A 22,155-nucleotide genomic window follows, 5' to 3' on the forward strand; every position below is an offset into this window, starting at 1 on the left:
CTTGGTATTAGTCTCTGTCATAGGACAGAAGATCTTCCCCTTGTACTGGCTATGGCCAGTTGCTGTTTTGCGTGACTGTCCACACTTCCTACAGGTATTATATGGGACTGTCTGCTTGTAATGTCGCTCAGTGGGGGTAGCAGGCTGAGGGACAGAACTGGGCAACAACACCTGAGGCATGACAGACATAGCTGGTCCTGCGGGTAACATCATCAGTACAGGTGAAGGTCTTGGCTGTATCATTCTCAAAGAGGCCTGTGAACCAGACTCCATGGAAGCAACAGGAGGCTGAATGGAAGTGTCCTGATGTCGTTGACTAGGGGCTAATGGTGGTGTGGCACTGGGCAGAATTTTTCTAAACTTAGTTTTTGCCTGACCTGCTGTGTTTGGTGGCACCTCTACCAGCTGAAGGATGGCCTGCTCCATCACTGTCCCATTGTTTAAAACAAGCTGCCTAATGTTCCTGTAGTCCTCCAACATCAGTGCCCACCTTGACAGACTTACTTGACCTGAGTTGTGGGGCTTCTGTGGATGTTGGCCAGTCTTACAAAGATGGTTTTAATGAGCCGACAGCAGTCAGGCCACTGAGCAGGGGAGCCACTTGATCCCAGAACACACCTTTTTGTGCTCTCAACACCAGGGGTGAAAACTGCCTTCTTTTTGGGGGATCTAAAGCGGGCAGTCAGCAGCCTATCCTGATGCCGAGCTGCATACACCAGTCTGTTTTTATCAAACTGGTTTAGGTTTTGCCACAAACTAACAATCGTGGTGGTCTGCTGGTTTGTCAGGGTGAGGCGTGTTTGAGTGCGAAGCTCAACCAGATACTCTGCTAATTCATCCACCCTTTCCATTCCAGGAATGTTATGGACATCCACAGCCTAGAAATAAAAATAATAATAATATGAAATGTTATAATGTCTGTATAAATGTGCATTTTCTATATACAATAAAGTTTTAATTACAATAAAGCATGAGAAAATAAAACATTTGTGTGTAGCATTCTTATTTGTGTGCTGTTTATTGGAGAATTTAACAATGAGCATGTTTAACAATGAAAGTAAGGTACTATCACTTACCATTTGTTGAGCTGAAGGCTCTGATGGAGACTGAATAGGCACTGGTGGAGGCTGGACCGAGGTCACTGGTGGAGGCTGGGCCGAGGTCACTGGTGGAGGCTGGGCCGAGGTCACTGGTGGAGGCTGGGCCGAGGTCACTGGTGGAGGCTGGGCCGAGGTCACTGGTGAAGGCTGGACCGAGGTCACTGGTGGAGGCTGGGCCGAGGTCACTGGTGAAGGCTGGACCGAGTCATGGAACGTGCCTGAAAATGTAGCAGAAATACTTTTTAAATATAGGGAGCAAATAAATATAGTTACTAAAACTCATCATAAACAGTCAACCCTAGTAATACATTATTCTGTATTTGCAGATTGCAGGTTTAATTAAAGTTACCTTATGAAATCCACAAACACATATACTTTATAATTAAAACAAACATAAATTAACAAATAAGTCAATCCATGGCAACTAAGAATGCATGTGAGCAGTTGGTACCAACTCACTAGTTACTAATGTGTTTTTAACCCTTTTAATAGTCCAAGGATTCGTATTACTCACTTAACCATATACTTTATAATGTTCGTTTCTACGTAGATACTTAGTAATAACAAAACAATAACATGTTAAGCAGGGTCACGTATTTTCTAAGGCGTTTAAAAACCGATAAATAACGCGTTTATATACCGGTAAATTACCTCACGATTTCTGCAATTGTCCGTTGAAAATCGAAAAAGAGGATAGATGGCTAACACAGAAAAACATTAATTAAATTATTCTTCAAGATTAGAATTAATTTAGGCTAGTTAGAAGTTATATGATAGTTTGCTAACGAGCTACGTTCATGACAGTCACCGCAGGAGACTACTACAGAGTATTTTTTAGCTGACTACCTTTCTGATGATCGCAAAATATATCTACAGTATTAATTTATTGGTTCCTTACACAAACAAATAAGGCATACCTGTGGCTTGTTGAGAAATCCCAAATCCGAGACGGTGTTTCTTCTACGCGGTGTAAGTTTATAAACTATGACGTGACCGGGGCAAGTTCACCTTCGTCGTGTCATTGGCCGAGGAAAAATGGAATGATGGTCAGGCATTGGCCAGAGGAAAAATGGAATGGTGGCCAGGCATTGGTCGAGGAAAAATGGAATGGTGGCCAGGGATAGGCCGAGGAAAACGAAGAAAATGGAATGGTTCGCGCGCCATTGGCCGAGCAAAAATGGAATGGGGCTCAGGCATTGGATGTATTTTACAGACGGGTGGCTTGCAGGTACCGCCATTTCGGCAAGCTGCAGATAAACCACGTCGAGATGCAAACGAAACTTTATCAACGACTGTTACCTTTCCTTAGGTTCTTGCAACATGCTTTCACAGCGTAACGGTTTTGGCACAGTGAAATTCACGGACAGGTACGGCAAGACCTAATTTGGCAATGTTTATCATGATGCCAACATGAGAAAACCTTGTGGGTCAATGCTGGATTCGGTATTATTTCCTAGTCGGGCTGAGCTGATCCGTAAGCTTTCCTTAAAACTCCAATCAAAAGAATAAACTCTTGAGAGGGGGATTAGCTCAAGTGGTAGAGCGCTCGCTTTGCATGCGAGAGGTAATGGGATCGATGCCCACATTCTCCAAAGCTTTCTTACTGACTCCTTGCTTGCTTACGATAAGCATGAAACAGCCAGCAATAGTCTTAAGGGAATCATTTCATGACCTTCAAAGGTCTCTTAGAACATGGTCACTTTGGATTCCTCCAGCAAACAGTTGACATCTTTGCCACATCTCTTTTTACTTTTGGACAAAGACTGTCCATAAGCCGAAGGAAGCAGAGGAAAGTCCAATTCAGTCAAAACTTAAGCATGTTGTGAAGTGGTACACCTATGCTTTTGGACAACACGTACATGCAAGTTGACACCTACACATTTCCTTCTCCAAATGCTTTATCAGCAGATGAATTGAACATCTAGAGTCTCGAGTTCTGACAATCCCACTGTGAAATCTCACAACAAAACATCAAACAGTTTATGTCTGTTTATAATTTTTCAACAGAATGCACAGGTCATTCAAAAGCTGAGGCTTTCCGCCTAGCTAGGTCGAGTTCATGCGGAAACCCGGGATCGAACCAGGGACCTTTAAATCTTCAGTCTAACGCTCTCCCAACTGAGCTATTTCGGCAAGCTGCAGATAAACCACGTCGAGATGCAAACGAAACTTTATCAACGACTGTTACCTTTCCTTAGGTTCTTGCAACATGCTTTCACAGCGTAACGGTTTTGGCACAGTGAAATTCACGGACAGGTACGGCAAGACCTAATTTGGCAATGTTTATCATGATGCCAACATGAGAAAACCTTGTGGGTCAATGCTGGATTCGGTATTATTTCCTAGTCGGGCTGAGCTGATCCGTAAGCTTTCCTTAAAACTCCAATCAAAAGGATAAACTCTTGAGAGGGGGATTAGCTCAAGTGGTAGAGAGCTCGCTTTGCATGCGAGAGGTGGTAGGATCGATGCCCACATTCTCCAAAGCTCTCTTACTGACTCCTTTCTTGCTTACGATAAGCATGAAGCAGCCAGCTCTAGTCTTAAGGGAATCATTTCATGACCTTCAAAGGTCTCTTAGAACATGGTCACTTTGGATTCCTCCAGCAAACAGTTGACATCTTTGCCACATCTCTTTTTACTTTTGGACAAAGACTGTCCATAAGCCAAAGGAAGCAGAGGAAAGTCCAATTCAGTCAAAACTTAAGCATGTCGTGAAGTGGTACACCTATGCTTTTGGACAACGCGTACATGCAAGTTGACACCTACACATTTCCTTCTCCAAATGCTTTATCAGCAGATGAATTGAACATCTAGAGTCTCGAGTTCTGACAATCCCACTGTGAAATCTCACAACAAAACATCAAACAGTTTATGTCTGTTTATAATTTTTCAACAGAATGCACAGGTCATTCAAAAGCTGAGGCTTACCGCCTAGCTAGGTCGAGTTCATGCCGAAACCCGGGATCGAACCAGGGACCTTTAGATCTTCAGTCTAACGCTCTCCCAACTGAGCTATTTCGGCAAGCTGCAGATAAACCACGTCGAGATGCAAACGAAACTTTTTCAACGACTGTTACCTTTCCTTAGGTTCTTGCAACATGCTTTCACAGCGTAACGGTTTCGGCACAGTGAAATTCACGGACAGGTACGGCAAGACCTAATTTGGCAATGTTTATCATGATGCCAACATGAGAAAACCTTGTGGGTCAATGCTGGATTCGGTATTATTTCCTAGTCGGGCTGAGCTGATCCGTAAGCTTTCCTTAATACTCCAATCAAAAGGATAAACTCTTGAGAGGGGGATTAGCTCAAGTGGTAGAGCGCTCGCTTTGCATGCGAGAGGTAGTGGGATCGATGCCCACATTCTCCAAAGCTCTCTTACTGACTCCTTGCTTGCTTACGATAAGCATGAAGCAGCCAGCTCTAGTCTTAAGGGAATCATTTCATGACCTTCAAAGGTCTCTTAGAACATGGTCACTTTGGATTCCTCCAGCAAACAGTTGACATCTTTGCCACATCTCTTTTTACTTTTGGACAAAGACTGTCCATAAGCCGAAGGAAGCAGAGGAAAGTCCAATTCAGTCAAAACTTAAGCATGTTGTGAAGTGGTACACCTATGCTTTTGGACAACGCGTACATGCATGTTGACACCTACACATTTCCTTCTCCAAATGCTTTATCAGCAGATGAATTGAACATCTAGAGTCTCGAGTTCTGACAATCCCACTGTGAAATCTCACAACAAAACATCAAACAGTTTATGTCTGTTTATAATTTTTCAACAGAATGCACAGGTCATTCAAAAGCTGAGGCTTTCCGCCTAGCTAGGTCGAGTTCATGCGGAAACCCGGGATCGAACCAGGGACCTTTAAATCTTCAGTCTAACGCTCTCCCAACTGAGCTATTTCGGCAAGCTGCAGATAAACCACGTCGAGATGCAAACGAAACTTTATCAACGACTGTTACCTTTCCTTAGGTTCTTGCAACATGCTTTCACAGCGTAACGGTTTTGGCACAGTGAAATTCACGGACAGGTACGGCAAGACCTAATTTGGCAATGTTTATCATGATGCCAACATGAGAAAACCTTGTGGGTCAATGCTGGATTCGGTATTATTTCCTAGTCGGGCTGAGCTGACCCGTAAGCTTTCCTTAAAACTCCAATCAAAAGGATAAACTCTTGAGAGGGGGATTAGCTCAAGTGGTAGAGCGCTCGCTTTGCATGCGAGAGGTAGTAGGATCGATGCCCACATTCTCCAAAGCTCTCTTACTGACTCCTTTCTTGCTTACGATAAGCATGAAGCAGCCAGCTCTAGTCTTAAGGGAATCATTTCATGACCTTCAAAGGTCTCTTAGAACATGGTCACTTTGGATTCCTCCAGCAAACAGTTGACATCTTTGCCACATCTCTTTTTACTTTTGGACAAAGACTGTCCATAAGCCGAAGGAAGCAGAGGAAAGTCCAATTCAGTCAAAACTTAAGCATGTCGTGAAGTGGTACACCTATGCTTTTGGACAACGCGTACATGCAAGTTGACACCTACACATTTCCTTCTCCAAATGCTTTATCAGCAGATGAATTGAACATCTAGAGTCTCGAGTTCTGACAATCCCACTGTGAAATCTCACAACAAAACATCAAACAGTTTATGTCTGTTTATAATTTTTCAACAGAATGCACAGGTAATTCAAAAGCTGAGGCTTTCCGCCTAGCTAGGTCGAGTTCATGCCGAAACCCGGGATCGAACCAGGGACCTTTAGATCTTCAGTCTAACGCTCTCCCAACTGAGCTATTTCGGCAAGCTGCAGATAAACCACGTCGAGATGCAAACGAAACTTTATCAACGACTGTTACCTTTCCTTAGGTTCTTGCAACATGCTTTCACAGCGTAACGGTTTCGGCACAGTGAAATTCACGGACAGGTACGGCAAGACCTAATTTGGCAATGTTTATCATGATGCCAACATGAGAAAACCTTGTGGGTCGATGCTGGATTCGGTATTATTTCCTAGTCGGGCTGAGCTGATCCGTAAGCTTTCCTTAATACTCCAATCAAAAGGATAAACTCTTGAGAGGGGGATTAGCTCAAGTGGTAGAGCGCTCGCTTTGCATGCGAGAGGTAGTGGGACCGATGCCCACATTCTCCAAAGCTCTCTTACTGACTCCTTGCTTGCTTACGATAAGCATGAAGCAGCCAGCTCTAGTCTTAAGGGAATCATTTCATGACCTTCAAAGGTCTCTTAGAACATGGTCACTTTGGATTCCTCCAGCAAACAGTTGACATCTTTGCCACATCTCTTTTTACTTTTGGACAAAGACTGTCCATAAGCCAAAGGAAGCAGAGGAAAGTCCAATTCAGTCAAAACTTAAGCATGTCGTGAAGTGGTACACCTATGCTTTTGGACAACGCGTACATGCAAGTTGACACCTACACATTTCCTTCTCCAAATGCTTTATCAGCAGATGAATTGAACATCTAGAGTCTCGAGTTCTGACAATCCCACTGTGAAATCTCACAACAAAACATCAAACAGTTTATGTCTGTTTATAATTTTTCAACAGAATGCAAAGGTCATTCAAAAGCTGAGGCTTTCCACCTAGCTAGGTCGAATTCATGCGGAAACCCGGGATCAAACCAGGGACCTTTAGACCTTCAGTCTAACGCTCTCCCAACTGAGCTATTCCGGCAAGCTGCAGATAAACCACGTCGAGATGCAAACGAAACTTTATCAACGACTGTTACCTTTCCTTAGGTTCTTGCAACATGCTTTCACAGCGTAACGGTTTTGGCACAGTGAAATTCACGGACAGGTACAGCAAGACCTAATTTGGCAATGTTTATCATGATGCCAACATGAGAAAACCTTGTGGGTCAATGCTGGATTCGGTATTATTTCCTAGTCGGGCTGAGCTGATCCGTAAGCTTTCCTTAATACTCCAATCAAAAGGATAAACTCTTGAGAGGGGCATTAGCTCAAGTGGTAGAGCGCTCGCTTTGCATGCGAGAGGTAGTGGGATCGATGCCCACATTCTCCAAAGCTCTCTTACTGACTCCTTGCTTGCTTACGATAAGCATGAAGCAGCCAGCTCTAGTCTTAAGGGAATCATTTCATGACCTTCAAAGGTCTCTTAGAACATGGTCACTTTGGATTCCTCCAGCAAACAGTTGACATCTTTGCCACATCTCTTTTTACTTTTGGACAAAGACTGTCCATAAGCCAAAGGAAGCAGAGGAAAGTCCAATTCAGTCAAAACTTAAGCATGTCGTGAAGTGGTACACCTATGCTTTTGGACAACGCGTACATGCAAGTTGACACCTACACATTTCCTTCTCCAAATGCTTTATCAGCAGATGAATTGAACATCTAGAGTCTCGAGTTCTGACAATCCCACTGTGAAATCTCACAACAAAACATCAAACAGTTTATGTCTGTTTATAATTTTTCAACAGAATGCACAGGTCATTCAAAAGCTGAGGCTTACCGCCTAGCTAGGTCGAGTTCATGCCGAAACCCGGGATCGAACCAGGGACCTTTAGATCTTCAGTCTAACGCTCTCCCAACTGAGCTATTTCGGCAAGCTGCAGATAAACCACGTCGAGATGCAAACGAAACTTTTTCAACGACTGTTACCTTTCCTTAGGTTCTTGCAACATGCTTTCACAGCGTAACGGTTTAGGCACAGTGAAATTCACGGACAGGTACGGCAAGACCTAATTTGGCAATGTTTATCATGATGCCAACATGAGAAAACCTTGTGGGTCAATGCTGGATTCGGTATTATTTCCTAGTCGGGCTGAGCTGATCCGTAAGCTTTCCTTAATACTCCAATCAAAAGGATAAACTCTTGAGAGGGGCATTAGCTCAAGTGGTAGAGCGCTCGCTTTGCATGCGAGAGGTAGTGGGATCGATGCCCACATTCTCCAAAGCTCTCTTACTGACTCCTTGCTTGCTTACGATAAGCATGAAGCAGCCAGCTCTAGTCTTAAGGGAATCATTTCATGACCTTCAAAGGTCTCTTAGAACATGGTCACTTTGGATTCCTCCAGCAAACAGTTGACATATTTGCCACATCTCTTTTTACTTTTGGACAAAGGCTGTCCATAAGCCGAAGGAAGCAGAGGAAAGTCCAATTCAGTCAAAACTTAAGCATGTCGTGAAGTGGTACACCTATGCTTTTGGACAACGCGTACATGCAAGTTGACACCTACACATTTCCTTCTCCAAATGCTTTATCAGCAGATGAATTGAACATCTAGAGTCTCGAGTTCTGACAATCCCACTGTGAAATCTCACAACAAAACATCAAACAGTTTATGTCTGTTTATAATTTTTCAACAGAATGCACAGGTCATTCAAAAGCTGAGGCTTACCGCCTAGCTAGGTCGAGTTCATGCCGAAACCCGGGATCGAACCAGGGACCTTTAGATCTTCAGTCTAACGCTCTCCCAACTGAGCTATTTCGGCAAGCTGCAGATAAACCACGTCGAGATGCAAACGAAACTTTTTCAACGACTGTTACCTTTCCTTAGGTTCTTGCAACATGCTTTCACAGCGTAACGGTTTCGGCACAGTGAAATTCACGGACAGGTACGGCAAGACCTAATTTGGCAATGTTTATCATGATGCCAACATGAGAAAACCTTGTGGGTCAATGCTGGATTCGGTATTATTTCCTAGTCGGGCTGAGCTGATCCGTAAGCTTTCCTTAATACTCCAATCAAAAGGATAAACTCTTGAGAGGGGCATTAGCTCAAGTGGTAGAGCGCTCGCTTTGCATGCGAGAGGTAGTGGGATCGATGCCCACATTCTCCAAAGCTCTCTTACTGACTCCTTGCTTGCTTACGATAAGCATGAAGCAGCCAGCTCTAGTCTTAAGGGAATAATTTCATGACCTTCAAAGGTCTCTTAGAACATGGTCACTTTGGATTCCTCCAGCAAACAGTTGACATCTTTGCCACATCTCTTTTTACTTTTGGACAAAGGCTGTCCATAAGCCGAAGGAAGCAGAGGAAAGTCCAATTCAGTCAAAACTTAAGCATGTCGTGAAGTGGTACACCTATGCTTTTGGACAACGCGTACATGCAAGTTGACACCTACACATTTCCTTCTCCAAATGCTTTATCAGCAGATGAATTGAACATCTAGAGTCTCGAGTTCTGACAATCCCACTGTGAAATCTCACAACAAAACATCAAACAGTTTATGTCTGTTTATAATTTTTCAACAGAATGCACAGGTCATTCAAAAGCTGAGGCTTTCCGCCTAGCTAGGTCGAGTTCATGCCGAAACCCGGGATCGAACCAGGGACCTTTAGATCTTCAGTCTAACGCTCTCCCAACTGAGCTATTTCGGCAAGCTGCAGATAGACCACGTCGAGATGCAAACGAAACTTTATCAACGACTGTTACCTTTCCTTAGGTTCTTGCAACATGCTTTCACAGCGTAACGGTTTCGGCACAGTGAAATTCACGGACAGGTACGGCAAGACCTAATTTGGCAATGTTTATCATGATGCCAACATGAGAAAACCTTGTGGGTCAATGCTGGATTCGGTATTATTTCCTAGTCGGGCTGAGCTGATCCGTAAGCTTTCCTTAAAACTCCAATCAAAAGGATAAACTCTTGAGAGAGGGATTAGCTCAAGTGGTAGAGCGCTCGCTTTGCATGCGAGAGGTAGTGGGATCGATGCCCACATTCTCCAAAGCTCTCTTACTGACTCCTTGCTTGCTTACGATAAGCATGAAGCAGCCAGCTCTAGTCTTAAGGGAATAATTTCATGACCTTCAAAGGTCTCTTAGAACATGGTCACTTTGGATTCCTCCAGCAAACAGTTGACATCTTTGCCACATCTCTTTTTACTTTTGGACAAAGGCTGTCCATAAGCCGAAGGAAGCAGAGGAAAGTCCAATTCAGTCAAAACTTAAGCATGTCGTGAAGTGGTACACCTATGCTTTTGGACAACGCGTACATGCAAGTTGACACCTACACATTTCCTTCTCCAAATGCTTTATCAGCAGATGAATTGAACATCTAGAGTCTCGAGTTCTGACAATCCCACTGTGAAATCTCACAACAAAACATCAAACAGTTTATGTCTGTTTATAATTTTTCAACAGAATGCACAGGTCATTCAAAAGCTGAGGCTTTCCACCTAGCTAGGTCGAATTCATGCCGAAACCCGGGATCGAACCAGGGACCTTTAGATCTTCAGTCTAACGCTCTCCCAACTGAGCTATTTCGGCAAGCTGCAGATAAACCACGTCGAGATGCAAACGAAACTTTATCAACGACTGTTACCTTTCCTTAGGTTCTTGCAACATGCTTTCACAGCGTAACGGTTTCGGCACAGTGAAATTCACGGACAGGTACAGCAAGACCTAATTTGGCAATGTTTATCATGATGCCAACATGAGAAAACCTTGTGGGTCAATGCTGGATTCGGTATTATTTCCTAGTCGGGCTGAGCTGATCCGTAAGCTTTCCTTAAAACTCCAATCAAAAGGATAAACTCTTGAGAGGGGGATTAGCTCAAGTGGTAGAGCGCTCGCTTTGCATGCGAGAGGTAGTGGGATCGATGCCCACATTCTCCAAAGCTCTCTTACTGACTCCTTGCTTGCTTACGATAAGCATGAAGCAGCCAGCTCTAGTCTTAAGGGAATCATTTCATGACCTTCAAAGGTCTCTTAGAACATGGTCACTTTGGATTCCTCCAGCAAACAGTTAACATCTTTGCCACATCTCTTTTTACTTTTGGACAAAGGCTGTCCATAAGCCGAAGGAAGCAGAGGAAAGTCCAATTCAGTCAAAACTTAAGCATGTCGTGAAGTGGTACACCTATGCTTTTGGACAACGCGTACATGCAAGTTGACACCTACACATTTCCTTCTCCAAATGCTTTATCAGCAGATGAATTGAACATCTAGAGTCTCGAGTTCTGACAATCCCACTGTGAAATCTCACAACAAAACATCAAACAGTTTATGTCTGTTTATAATTTTTCAACAGAATGCAAAGGTCATTCAAAAGCTGAGGCTTTCCACCTAGCTAGGTCGAATTCATGCGGAAACCCGGGATCAAACCAGGGACCTTTAGACCTTCAGTCTAACGCTCTCCCAACTGAGCTATTCCGGCAAGCTGCAGATAAACCACGTCGAGATGCAAACGAAACTTTATCAACGACTGTTACCTTTCCTTAGGTTCTTGCAACATGCTTTCACAGCGTAACGGTTTTGGCACAGTGAAATTCACGAACAGGTACAGCAAGACCTAATTTGGCAATGTTTATCATGATGCCAACATGAGAAAACCTTGTGGGTCAATGCTGGATTCGGTATTATTTCCTAGTCGGGCTGAGCTGATCCGTAAGCTTTCCTTAATACTCCAATCAAAAGGATAAACTCTTGAGAGGGGCATTAGCTCAAGTGGTAGAGCGCTCGCTTTGCATGCGAGAGGTAGTGGGATCGATGCCCACATTCTCCAAAGCTCTCTTACTGACTCCTTGCTTGCTTACGATAAGCATGAAGCAGCCAGCTCTAGTCTTAAGGGAATCATTTCATGACCTTCAAAGGTCTCTTAGAACATGGTCACTTTGGATTCCTCCAGCAAACAGTTGACATCTTTGCCACATCTCTTTTTACTTTTGGACAAAGACTGTCCATAAGCCAAAGGAAGCAGAGGAAAGTCCAATTCAGTCAAAACTTAAGCATGTCGTGAAGTGGTACACCTATGCTTTTGGACAACGCGTACATGCAAGTTGACACCTACACATTTCCTTCTCCAAATGCTTTATCAGCAGATGAATTGAACATCTAGAGTCTCGAGTTCTGACAATCCCACTGTGAAATCTCACAACAAAACATCAAACAGTTTATGTCTGTTTATAATTTTTCAACAGAATGCACAGGTCATTCAAAAGCTGAGGCTTACCGCCTAGCTAGGTCGAGTTCATGCCGAAACCCGGGATCGAACCAGGGACCTTTAGATCTTCAGTCTAACGCTCTCCCAACTGAGCTATTTCGGCAAGCTGCAGATAAACCACGTCGAGATGCAAACGAAACTTTTTCAACGACTGTTACCTTTCCTTAGGTTCTTGCAACATGCTTTCACAGCGTAACGGTTTCGGCACAGTGAAATTCACGGACAGGTACGGCAAGACCTAATTTGGCAATGTTTATCATGATGCCAACATGAGAAAACCTTGTGGGTCAATGCTGGATTCGGTATTATTTCCTAGTCGGGCTGAGCTGATCCGTAAGCTTTCCTTAATACTCCAATCAAAAGGATAAACTCTTGAGAGGGGGATTAGCTCAAGTGGTAGAGCGCTTGCTTTGCATGCGAGAGGTAGTGGGATCAATGCCCACATTCTCCATAGCTCTCTTACTGACTCCTTGCTTGCTTACGATAAGCATGAAGCAGCCAGCTCTAGTCTTAAGGGAATCATTTCATGACCTTCAAAGGTCTCTTAGAACATGGTCACTTTGGATTCCTCCAACAAACAGTTGACATCTTTGCCACATCTCTTTTTACTTTTGGACAAAGACTGTCCATAAGCCGAAGGAAGCAGAGGAAAGTCCAATTCAGTCAAAACTTAAGCATGTCGTGAAGTGGTACACCTATGCTTTTGGACAACGCGTACATGCAAGTTGACACCTACACATTTCCTTCTCCAAATGCTTTATCAGCAGATGAATTGAACATCTAGAGTCTCGAGTTCTGACAATCCCACTGTGAAATCTCACAACAAAACATCAAACAGTTTATGTCTGTTTATAATTTTTCAACAGAATGCACAGGTAATTCAAAAGCTGAGGCTTTCCGCCTAGCTAGGTCGAGTTCATGCCGAAACCCGGGATCGAACCAGGGACCTTTAGATCTTCAGTCTAACGCTCTCCCAACTGAGCTATTTCGGCAAGCTGCAGATAAACCACGTCGAGATGCAAACGAAACTTTATCAACGACTGTTACCTTTCCTTAGGTTCTTGCAACATGCTTTCACAGCGTAACGGTTTTGGCACAGTGAAATTCACGGACAGGTACAGCAAGACCTAATTTGGCAATGTTTATCATGATGCCAACATGAGAAAACCTTGTGGGTCAATGCTGGATTCGGTATTATTTCCTAGTCGGGCTGAGCTGATCCGTAAGCTTTCCTTAAAACTCCAATCAAAAGAATAAACTCTTGAGAGGGGGATTAGCTCAAGTGGTAGAGCGCTCGCTTTGCATGCGAGAGGTAGTGGGATCGATGCCCACATTCTCCAAAGCTCTCTTACTGACTCCTTGCTTGCTTACGATAAGCATGAAGCAGCCAGCTCTAGTCTTAAGGGAATCATTTCATGACCTTCAAAGGTCTCTTAGAACATGGTCACTTTGGATTCCTCCAGCAAACAGTTAACATCTTTGCCACATCTCTTTTTACTTTTGGACAAAGGCTGTCCATAAGCCGAAGGAAGCAGAGGAAAGTCCAATTCAGTCAAAACTTAAGCATGTCGTGAAGTGGTACACCTATGCTTTTGGACAACGCGTACATGCAAGTTGACACCTACACATTTCCTTCTCCAAATGCTTTATCAGCAGATGAATTGAACATCTAGAGTCTCGAGTTCTGACAATCCCACTGTGAAATCTCACAACAAAACATCAAACAGTTTATGTCTGTTTATAATTTTTCAACAGAATGCAAAGGTCATTCAAAAGCTGAGGCTTTCCACCTAGCTAGGTCGAATTCATGCGGAAACCCGGGATCAAACCAGGGACCTTTAGACCTTCAGTCTAACGCTCTCCCAACTGAGCTATTCCGGCAAGCTGCAGATAAACCACGTCGAGATGCAAACGAAACTTTATCAACGACTGTTACCTTTCCTTAGGTTCTTGCAACATGCTTTCACAGCGTAACGGTTTTGGCACAGTGAAATTCACGGACAGGTACAGCAAGACCTAATTTGGCAATGTTTATCATGATGCCAACATGAGAAAACCTTGTGGGTCAATGCTGGATTCGGTATTATTTCCTAGTCGGGCTGAGCTGATCCGTAAGCTTTTCTTAATACTCCAATCAAAAGGATAAACTCTTGAGAGGGGCATTAGCTCAAGTGGTAGAGCGCTCGCTTTGCATGCGAGAGGTAGTGGGATCGATGCCCACATTCTCCAAAGCTCTCTTACTGACTCCTTGCTTGCTTACGATAAGCATGAAGCAGCCAGCTCTAGTCTTAAGGGAATCATTTCATGACCTTCAAAGGTCTCTTAGAACATGGTCACTTTGGATTCCTCCAGCAAACAGTTGACATCTTTGCCACATCTCTTTTTACTTTTGGACAAAGACTGTCCATAAGCCAAAGGAAGCAGAGGAAAGTCCAATTCAGTCAAAACTTAAGCATGTCGTGAAGTGGTACACCTATGCTTTTGGACAACGCGTACATGCAAGTTGACACCTACACATTTCCTTCTCCAAATGCTTTATCAGCAGATGAATTGAACATCTAGAGTCTCGAGTTCTGACAATCCCACTGTGAAATCTCACAACAAAACATCAAACAGTTTATGTCTGTTTATAATTTTTCAACAGAATGCACAGGTCATTCAAAAGCTGAGGCTTACCGCCTAGCTAGGTCGAGTTCATGCCAAAACCCGGGATCGAACCAGGGACCTTTAGATCTTCAGTCTAACGCTCTCCCAACTGAGCTATTTCGGCAAGCTGCAGATAAACCACGTCGAGATGCAAACGAAACTTTTTCAACGACTGTTACCTTTCCTTAGGTTCTTGCAACATGCTTTCACAGCGTAACGGTTTCGGCACAGTGAAATTCACGGACAGGTACGGCAAGACCTAATTTGGCAATGTTTATCATGATGCCAACATGAGAAAACCTTGTGGGTCAATGCTGGATTCGGTATTATTTCCTAGTCGGGCTGAGCTGATCCGTAAGCTTTCCTTAATACTCCAATCAAAAGGATAAACTCTTGAGAGGGGGATTAGCTCAAGTGGTAGAGCGCTTGCTTTGCATGCGAGAGGTAGTGGGATCAATGCCCACATTCTCCATAGCTCTCTTACTGACTCCTTGCTTGCTTACGATAAGCATGAAGCAGCCAGCTCTAGTCTTAAGGGAATCATTTCATGACCTTCAAAGGTCTCTTAGAACATGGTCACTTTGGATTCCTCCAACAAACAGTTGACATCTTTGCCACATCTCTTTTTACTTTTGGACAAAGACTGTCCATAAGCCGAAGGAAGCAGAGGAAAGTCCAATTCAGTCAAAACTTAAGCATGTCGTGAAGTGGTACACCTATGCTTTTGGACAACGCGTACATGCAAGTTGACACCTACACATTTCCTTCTCCAAATGCTTTATCAGCAGATGAATTGAACATCTAGAGTCTCGAGTTCTGACAATCCCACTGTGAAATCTCACAACAAAACATCAAACAGTTTATGTCTGTTTATAATTTTTCAACAGAATGCACAGGTAATTCAAAAGCTGAGGCTTTCCGCCTAGCTAGGTCGAGTTCATGCCGAAACCCGGGATCGAACCAGGGACCTTTAGATCTTCAGTCTAACGCTCTCCCAACTGAGCTATTTCGGCAAGCTGCAGATAAACCACGTCGAGATGCAAACGAAACTTTATCAACGACTGTTACCTTTCCTTAGGTTCTTGCAACATGCTTTCACAGCGTAACGGTTTTGGCACAGTGAAATTCACGGACAGGTACGGCAAGACCTAATTTGGCAATGTTTATCATGATGCCAACATGAGAAAACCTTGTGGGTCAATGCTGGATTCGGTATTATTTCCTAGTCGGGCTGAGCTGATCCGTAAGCTTTCCTTAAAACTCCAATCAAAAGAATAAACTCTTGAGAGGGGGATTAGCTCAAGTAGTAGAGCGCTCGCTTTGCATGCGAGAGGTAATGGGATCGATGCCCACATTCTCCAAAGCTTTCTTACTGACTCCTTGCTTGCTTACGATAAGCATGAAACAGCCAGCAATAGTCTTAAGGGAATCATTTCATGACCTTCAAAGGTCTCTTAGAACATGGTCACTTTGGATTCCTCCAGCAAACAGTTGACATCTTTGCCACATCTCTTTTTACTTTTGGACAAAGACTGTCCATAAGCCGAAGGAAGCAGAGGAAAGTCCAATTCAGTCAAAACTTAAGCATGTTGTGAAGTGGTACACCTATGCTTTTGGACAACGCGTACATGCAAGTTGACACCTACACATTTCCTTCTCCAAATGCTTTATCAGCAGATGAATTGAACATCTAGAGTCTCGAGTTCTGACAATCCCACTGTGAAATCTCACAACAAAACATCAAACAGTTTATGTCTGTTTATAATTTTTCAACAGAATGCACAGGTCATTCAAAAGCTGAGGCTTTCCGCCTAGCTAGGTCGAGTTCATGCGGAAACCCGGGATCGAACCAGGGACCTTTAAATCTTCAGTCTAACGCTCTCCCAACTGAGCTATTTCGGCAAGCTGCAGATAAACCACGTCGAGATGCAAACGAAACTTTATCAACGACTGTTACCTTTCCTTAGGTTCTTGCAACATGCTTTCACAGCGTAACGGTTTTGGCACAGTGAAATTCACGGACAGGTACGGCAAGACCTAATTTGGCAATGTTTATCATGATGCCAACATGAGAAAACCTTGTGGGTCAATGCTGGATTCGGTATTATTTCCTAGTCGGGCTGAGCTGATCCGTAAGCTTTCCTTAAAACTCCAATCAAAAGGATAAACTCTTGAGAGGGGGATTAGCTCAAGTGGTAGAGAGCTCGCTTTGCATGCGAGAGGTGGTAGGATCGATGCCCACATTCTCCAAAGCTCTCTTACTGACTCCTTTCTTGCTTACGATAAGCATGAAGCAGCCAGCTCTAGTCTTAAGGGAATCATTTCATGACCTTCAAAGGTCTCTTAGAACATGGTCACTTTGGATTCCTCCAGCAAACAGTTGACATCTTTGCCACATCTCTTTTTACTTTTGGACAAAGACTGTCCATAAGCCAAAGGAAGCAGAGGAAAGTCCAATTCAGTCAAAACTTAAGCATGTCGTGAAGTGGTACACCTATGCTTTTGGACAACGCGTACATGCAAGTTGACACCTACACATTTCCTTCTCCAAATGCTTTATCAGCAGATGAATTGAACATCTAGAGTCTCGAGTTCTGACAATCCCACTGTGAAATCTCACAACAAAACATCAAACAGTTTATGTCTGTTTATAATTTTTCAACAGAATGCACAGGTCATTCAAAAGCTGAGGCTTACCGCCTAGCTAGGTCGAGTTCATGCCGAAACCCGGGATCGAACCAGGGACCTTTAGATCTTCAGTCTAACGCTCTCCCAACTGAGCTATTTCGGCAAGCTGCAGATAAACCACGTCGAGATGCAAACGAAACTTTTTCAACGACTGTTACCTTTCCTTAGGTTCTTGCAACATGCTTTCACAGCGTAACGGTTTCGGCACAGTGAAATTCACGGACAGGTACGGCAAGACCTAATTTGGCAATGTTTATCATGATGCCAACATGAGAAAACCTTGTGGGTCAATGCTGGATTCGGTATTATTTCCTAGTCGGGCTGAGCTGATCCGTAAGCTTTCCTTAATACTCCAATCAAAAGGATAAACTCTTGAGAGGGGGATTAGCTCAAGTGGTAGAGCGCTCGCTTTGCATGCGAGAGGTAGTGGGATCGATGCCCACATTCTCCAAAGCTCTCTTACTGACTCCTTGCTTGCTTACGATAAGCATGAAGCAGCCAGCTCTAGTCTTAAGGGAATCATTTCATGACCTTCAAAGGTCTCTTAGAACATGGTCACTTTGGATTCCTCCAGCAAACAGTTGACATCTTTGCCACATCTCTTTTTACTTTTGGACAAAGACTGTCCATAAGCCGAAGGAAGCAGAGGAAAGTCCAATTCAGTCAAAACTTAAGCATGTTGTGAAGTGGTACACCTATGCTTTTGGACAACGCGTACATGCATGTTGACACCTACACATTTCCTTCTCCAAATGCTTTATCAGCAGATGAATTGAACATCTAGAGTCTCGAGTTCTGACAATCCCACTGTGAAATCTCACAACAAAACATCAAACAGTTTATGTCTGTTTATAATTTTTCAACAGAATGCACAGGTCATTCAAAAGCTGAGGCTTTCCGCCTAGCTAGGTCGAGTTCATGCGGAAACCCGGGATCGAACCAGGGACCTTTAAATCTTCAGTCTAACGCTCTCCCAACTGAGCTATTTCGGCAAGCTGCAGATAAACCACGTCGAGATGCAAACGAAACTTTATCAACGACTGTTACCTTTCCTTAGGTTCTTGCAACATGCTTTCACAGCGTAACGGTTTTGGCACAGTGAAATTCACGGACAGGTACGGCAAGACCTAATTTGGCAATGTTTATCATGATGCCAACATGAGAAAACCTTGTGGGTCAATGCTGGATTCGGTATTATTTCCTAGTCGGGCTGAGCTGACCCGTAAGCTTTCCTTAAAACTCCAATCAAAAGGATAAACTCTTGAGAGGGGGATTAGCTCAAGTGGTAGAGCGCTCGCTTTGCATGCGAGAGGTAGTAGGATCGATGCCCACATTCTCCAAAGCTCTCTTACTGACTCCTTTCTTGCTTACGATAAGCATGAAGCAGCCAGCTCTAGTCTTAAGGGAATCATTTCATGACCTTCAAAGGTCTCTTAGAACATGGTCACTTTGGATTCCTCCAGCAAACAGTTGACATCTTTGCCACATCTCTTTTTACTTTTGGACAAAGACTGTCCATAAGCCGAAGGAAGCAGAGGAAAGTCCAATTCAGTCAAAACTTAAGCATGTCGTGAAGTGGTACACCTATGCTTTTGGACAACGCGTACATGCAAGTTGACACCTACACATTTCCTTCTCCAAATGCTTTATCAGCAGATGAATTGAACATCTAGAGTCTCGAGTTCTGACAATCCCACTGTGAAATCTCACAACAAAACATCAAACAGTTTATGTCTGTTTATAATTTTTCAACAGAATGCACAGGTAATTCAAAAGCTGAGGCTTTCCGCCTAGCTAGGTCGAGTTCATGCCGAAACCCGGGATCGAACCAGGGACCTTTAGATCTTCAGTCTAACGCTCTCCCAACTGAGCTATTTCGGCAAGCTGCAGATAAACCACGTCGAGATGCAAACGAAACTTTATCAACGACTGTTACCTTTCCTTAGGTTCTTGCAACATGCTTTCACAGCGTAACGGTTTCGGCACAGTGAAATTCACGGACAGGTACGGCAAGACCTAATTTGGCAATGTTTATCATGATGCCAACATGAGAAAACCTTGTGGGTCGATGCTGGATTCGGTATTATTTCCTAGTCGGGCTGAGCTGATCCGTAAGCTTTCCTTAATACTCCAATCAAAAGGATAAACTCTTGAGAGGGGGATTAGCTCAAGTGGTAGAGCGCTCGCTTTGCATGCGAGAGGTAGTGGGACCGATGCCCACATTCTCCAAAGCTCTCTTACTGACTCCTTGCTTGCTTACGATAAGCATGAAGCAGCCAGCTCTAGTCTTAAGGGAATCATTTCATGACCTTCAAAGGTCTCTTAGAACATGGTCACTTTGGATTCCTCCAGCAAACAGTTGACATCTTTGCCACATCTCTTTTTACTTTTGGACAAAGACTGTCCATAAGCCAAAGGAAGCAGAGGAAAGTCCAATTCAGTCAAAACTTAAGCATGTCGTGAAGTGGTACACCTATGCTTTTGGACAACGCGTACATGCAAGTTGACACCTACACATTTCCTTCTCCAAATGCTTTATCAGCAGATGAATTGAACATCTAGAGTCTCGAGTTCTGACAATCCCACTGTGAAATCTCACAACAAAACATCAAACAGTTTATGTCTGTTTATAATTTTTCAACAGAATGCACAGGTCATTCAAAAGCTGAGGCTTTCCGCCTAGCTAGGTCGAGTTCATGCCGAAACCCGGGATCGAACCAGGGACCTTTAGATCTTCAGTCTAACGCTCTCCCAACTGAGCTATTTCGGCAAGCTGCAGATAAACCACGTCGAGATGCAAACGAAACTTTATCAACGACTGTTACCTTTCCTTAGGTTCTTGCAACATGCTTTCACAGCGTAACGGTTTCGGCACAGTGAAATTCACGGACAGGTACGGCAAGACCTAATTTGGCAATGTTTATCATGATGCCAACATGAGAAAACCTTGTGGGTCAATGCTGGATTCGGTATTATTTCCTAGTCGGGCTGAGCTGATCCGTAAGCTTTCCTTAAAACTCCAATCAAAAGGATAAACTCTTGACAGGGGGATTAGCTCAAGTGGTAGAGCGCTCGCTTTGCATGCGAGAGGTAGTAGGATCGATGCCCACATTCTCCAAAGCTCTCTTACTGACTCCTTTCTTGCTTACGATAAGCATGAAGCAGCCAGCTCTAGTCTTAAGGGAATCATTTCATGACCTTCAAAGGTCTCTTAGAACATGGTCACTTTGGATTCCTCCAGCAAACAGTTGACATCTTTGCCACATCTCTTTTTACTTTTGGACAAAGAATGTCCATAAGCCGAAGGAAGCAGAGGAAAGTCCAATTCAGTCAAAACTTAAGCATGTCGTGAAGTGGTACACCTATGCTTTTGGACAACGCGTACATGCAAGTTGACACCTACACATTTCCTTCTCCAAATGCTTTATCAGCAGATGAATTGAACATCTAGAGTCTCGAGTTCTGACAATCCCACTGTGAAATCTCACAACAAAACATCAAACAGTTTATGTCTGTTTATAATTTTTCAACAGAATGCACAGGTCATTCAAAAGCTGAGGCTTTCCGCCTAGCTAGGTAGAGTTCATGCCGAAACCCGGGATCGAACCAGGGACCTTTAGATCTTCAGTCTAACGCTCTCCCAACTGAGCTATTTCGGCAAGCTGCAGATAAACCACGTCGAGATGCAAACGAAACTTTATCAACGACTGTTACCTTTCCTTAGGTTCTTGCAACATGCTTTCACAGCGTAACGGTTTTGGCACAGTGAAATTCACGGACAGGTACGGCAAGACCTAATTTGGCAATGTTTATCATGATGCCAACATGAGAAAACCTTGTGGGTCAATGCTGGATTCGGTATTATTTCCTAGTCGGGCTGAGCTGATCCGTAAGCTTTCCTTAAAACTCCAATCAAAAGAATAAACTCTTGAGAGGGGGATTAGCTCAAGTGGTAGAGCGCTCGCTTTGCATGCGAGAGGTAGTGGGATCGATGCCCACATTCTCCAAAGCTCTCTTACTGACTCCTTGCTTGCTTACGGTAAGCAGCCAGCTCTAGTCTTAAGGGAATCATTTCATGACCTTCAAAGGTCTCTTAGAACATGGTCACTTTGGATTCCTCCAGCAAACAGTTGACATCTTTGCCACATCTCTTTTTACTTTTGGACAAAGACTGTCCATAAGCCAAAGGAAGCAGAGGAAAGTCCAATTCAGTCAAAACTTAAGCATGTCGTGAAGTGGTACACCTATGCTTTTGGACAACGCGTACATGCAAGTTGACACCTACACATTTCCTTCTCCAAATGCTTTATCAGCAGATGAATTGAACATCTAGAGTCTCGAGTTCTGACAATCCCACTGTGAAATCTCACAACAAAACATCAAACAGTTTATGTCTGTTTATAATTTTTCAACAGAATGCACAGGTCATTCAAAAGCTGAGGCTTTCCGCCTAGCTAGGTCGAGTTCATGCAGAAACCCGGGATCGAACAAGGGACCTTTAGATCTTCAGTCTAACGCTCTCCCAACTGAGCTATTTCGGCAAGCTGCAGATAAAGCACGTCGAGATGCAAACGAAACTTTATCAACGACTGTTACCTTTCCTTAGGTTCTTGCAACATGCTTTCACAGCGTAACGGTTTCGGCACAGTGAAATTCACGGACAGGTACGGCAAGACCTAATTTGGCAATGTTTATCATGATGCCAACATGAGAAAACCTTGTGGGTCAATGCTGGATTCGGTATTATTTCCTAGTCGGGCTGAGCTGATCCGTAAGCTTTCCTTAAAACTCCAATCAAAAG

At 43.7% G+C, this 22,155-nt stretch overlaps 22 non-coding genes across 22 annotated transcripts; all 22 read right to left on the minus strand.

Moving 5' to 3' along the window:
* Positions 1-3,160: 3,160 nt before the first annotated feature.
* trnaf-gaa (transfer RNA phenylalanine (anticodon GAA)) lies at positions 3,161-3,233 on the minus strand. Its single transcript has one exon. It is a non-coding gene; the product is annotated as a tRNA-Phe (tRNA).
* An 816-nt stretch (positions 3,234-4,049) lies between these two features.
* On the minus strand, positions 4,050-4,122 carry trnaf-gaa (transfer RNA phenylalanine (anticodon GAA)). The gene has a single exon. It is a non-coding gene; the product is annotated as a tRNA-Phe (tRNA).
* Positions 4,123-4,938: 816 nt separating this feature from the next.
* Positions 4,939-5,011, minus strand: trnaf-gaa (transfer RNA phenylalanine (anticodon GAA)). Its single transcript has one exon. It is a non-coding gene; the product is annotated as a tRNA-Phe (tRNA).
* Positions 5,012-5,827: 816 nt separating this feature from the next.
* trnaf-gaa (transfer RNA phenylalanine (anticodon GAA)) lies at positions 5,828-5,900 on the minus strand. The gene has a single exon. It is a non-coding gene; the product is annotated as a tRNA-Phe (tRNA).
* An 816-nt stretch (positions 5,901-6,716) lies between these two features.
* On the minus strand, positions 6,717-6,789 carry trnaf-gaa (transfer RNA phenylalanine (anticodon GAA)). The gene has a single exon. It is a non-coding gene; the product is annotated as a tRNA-Phe (tRNA).
* An 816-nt stretch (positions 6,790-7,605) lies between these two features.
* On the minus strand, positions 7,606-7,678 carry trnaf-gaa (transfer RNA phenylalanine (anticodon GAA)). The gene has a single exon. It is a non-coding gene; the product is annotated as a tRNA-Phe (tRNA).
* Positions 7,679-8,494: 816 nt separating this feature from the next.
* On the minus strand, positions 8,495-8,567 carry trnaf-gaa (transfer RNA phenylalanine (anticodon GAA)). Its single transcript has one exon. It is a non-coding gene; the product is annotated as a tRNA-Phe (tRNA).
* An 816-nt stretch (positions 8,568-9,383) lies between these two features.
* Positions 9,384-9,456, minus strand: trnaf-gaa (transfer RNA phenylalanine (anticodon GAA)). Its single transcript has one exon. It is a non-coding gene; the product is annotated as a tRNA-Phe (tRNA).
* Positions 9,457-10,272: 816 nt separating this feature from the next.
* trnaf-gaa (transfer RNA phenylalanine (anticodon GAA)) lies at positions 10,273-10,345 on the minus strand. The gene has a single exon. It is a non-coding gene; the product is annotated as a tRNA-Phe (tRNA).
* An 816-nt stretch (positions 10,346-11,161) lies between these two features.
* On the minus strand, positions 11,162-11,234 carry trnaf-gaa (transfer RNA phenylalanine (anticodon GAA)). The gene has a single exon. It is a non-coding gene; the product is annotated as a tRNA-Phe (tRNA).
* An 816-nt stretch (positions 11,235-12,050) lies between these two features.
* On the minus strand, positions 12,051-12,123 carry trnaf-gaa (transfer RNA phenylalanine (anticodon GAA)). Its single transcript has one exon. It is a non-coding gene; the product is annotated as a tRNA-Phe (tRNA).
* Positions 12,124-12,939: 816 nt separating this feature from the next.
* On the minus strand, positions 12,940-13,012 carry trnaf-gaa (transfer RNA phenylalanine (anticodon GAA)). Its single transcript has one exon. It is a non-coding gene; the product is annotated as a tRNA-Phe (tRNA).
* An 816-nt stretch (positions 13,013-13,828) lies between these two features.
* On the minus strand, positions 13,829-13,901 carry trnaf-gaa (transfer RNA phenylalanine (anticodon GAA)). The gene has a single exon. It is a non-coding gene; the product is annotated as a tRNA-Phe (tRNA).
* An 816-nt stretch (positions 13,902-14,717) lies between these two features.
* trnaf-gaa (transfer RNA phenylalanine (anticodon GAA)) lies at positions 14,718-14,790 on the minus strand. Its single transcript has one exon. It is a non-coding gene; the product is annotated as a tRNA-Phe (tRNA).
* An 816-nt stretch (positions 14,791-15,606) lies between these two features.
* On the minus strand, positions 15,607-15,679 carry trnaf-gaa (transfer RNA phenylalanine (anticodon GAA)). Its single transcript has one exon. It is a non-coding gene; the product is annotated as a tRNA-Phe (tRNA).
* An 816-nt stretch (positions 15,680-16,495) lies between these two features.
* Positions 16,496-16,568, minus strand: trnaf-gaa (transfer RNA phenylalanine (anticodon GAA)). Its single transcript has one exon. It is a non-coding gene; the product is annotated as a tRNA-Phe (tRNA).
* Positions 16,569-17,384: 816 nt separating this feature from the next.
* Positions 17,385-17,457, minus strand: trnaf-gaa (transfer RNA phenylalanine (anticodon GAA)). Its single transcript has one exon. It is a non-coding gene; the product is annotated as a tRNA-Phe (tRNA).
* An 816-nt stretch (positions 17,458-18,273) lies between these two features.
* trnaf-gaa (transfer RNA phenylalanine (anticodon GAA)) lies at positions 18,274-18,346 on the minus strand. The gene has a single exon. It is a non-coding gene; the product is annotated as a tRNA-Phe (tRNA).
* An 816-nt stretch (positions 18,347-19,162) lies between these two features.
* Positions 19,163-19,235, minus strand: trnaf-gaa (transfer RNA phenylalanine (anticodon GAA)). The gene has a single exon. It is a non-coding gene; the product is annotated as a tRNA-Phe (tRNA).
* An 816-nt stretch (positions 19,236-20,051) lies between these two features.
* trnaf-gaa (transfer RNA phenylalanine (anticodon GAA)) lies at positions 20,052-20,124 on the minus strand. Its single transcript has one exon. It is a non-coding gene; the product is annotated as a tRNA-Phe (tRNA).
* Positions 20,125-20,940: 816 nt separating this feature from the next.
* Positions 20,941-21,013, minus strand: trnaf-gaa (transfer RNA phenylalanine (anticodon GAA)). Its single transcript has one exon. It is a non-coding gene; the product is annotated as a tRNA-Phe (tRNA).
* Positions 21,014-21,822: 809 nt separating this feature from the next.
* trnaf-gaa (transfer RNA phenylalanine (anticodon GAA)) lies at positions 21,823-21,895 on the minus strand. The gene has a single exon. It is a non-coding gene; the product is annotated as a tRNA-Phe (tRNA).
* Positions 21,896-22,155: the final 260 nt, after the last annotated feature.

Source organism: Brachyhypopomus gauderio, unplaced genomic scaffold (assembly GCF_052324685.1).
Source record: "Brachyhypopomus gauderio isolate BG-103 unplaced genomic scaffold, BGAUD_0.2 sc90, whole genome shotgun sequence".
Taxonomy (NCBI): domain Eukaryota; kingdom Metazoa; phylum Chordata; class Actinopteri; order Gymnotiformes; family Hypopomidae; genus Brachyhypopomus; species Brachyhypopomus gauderio.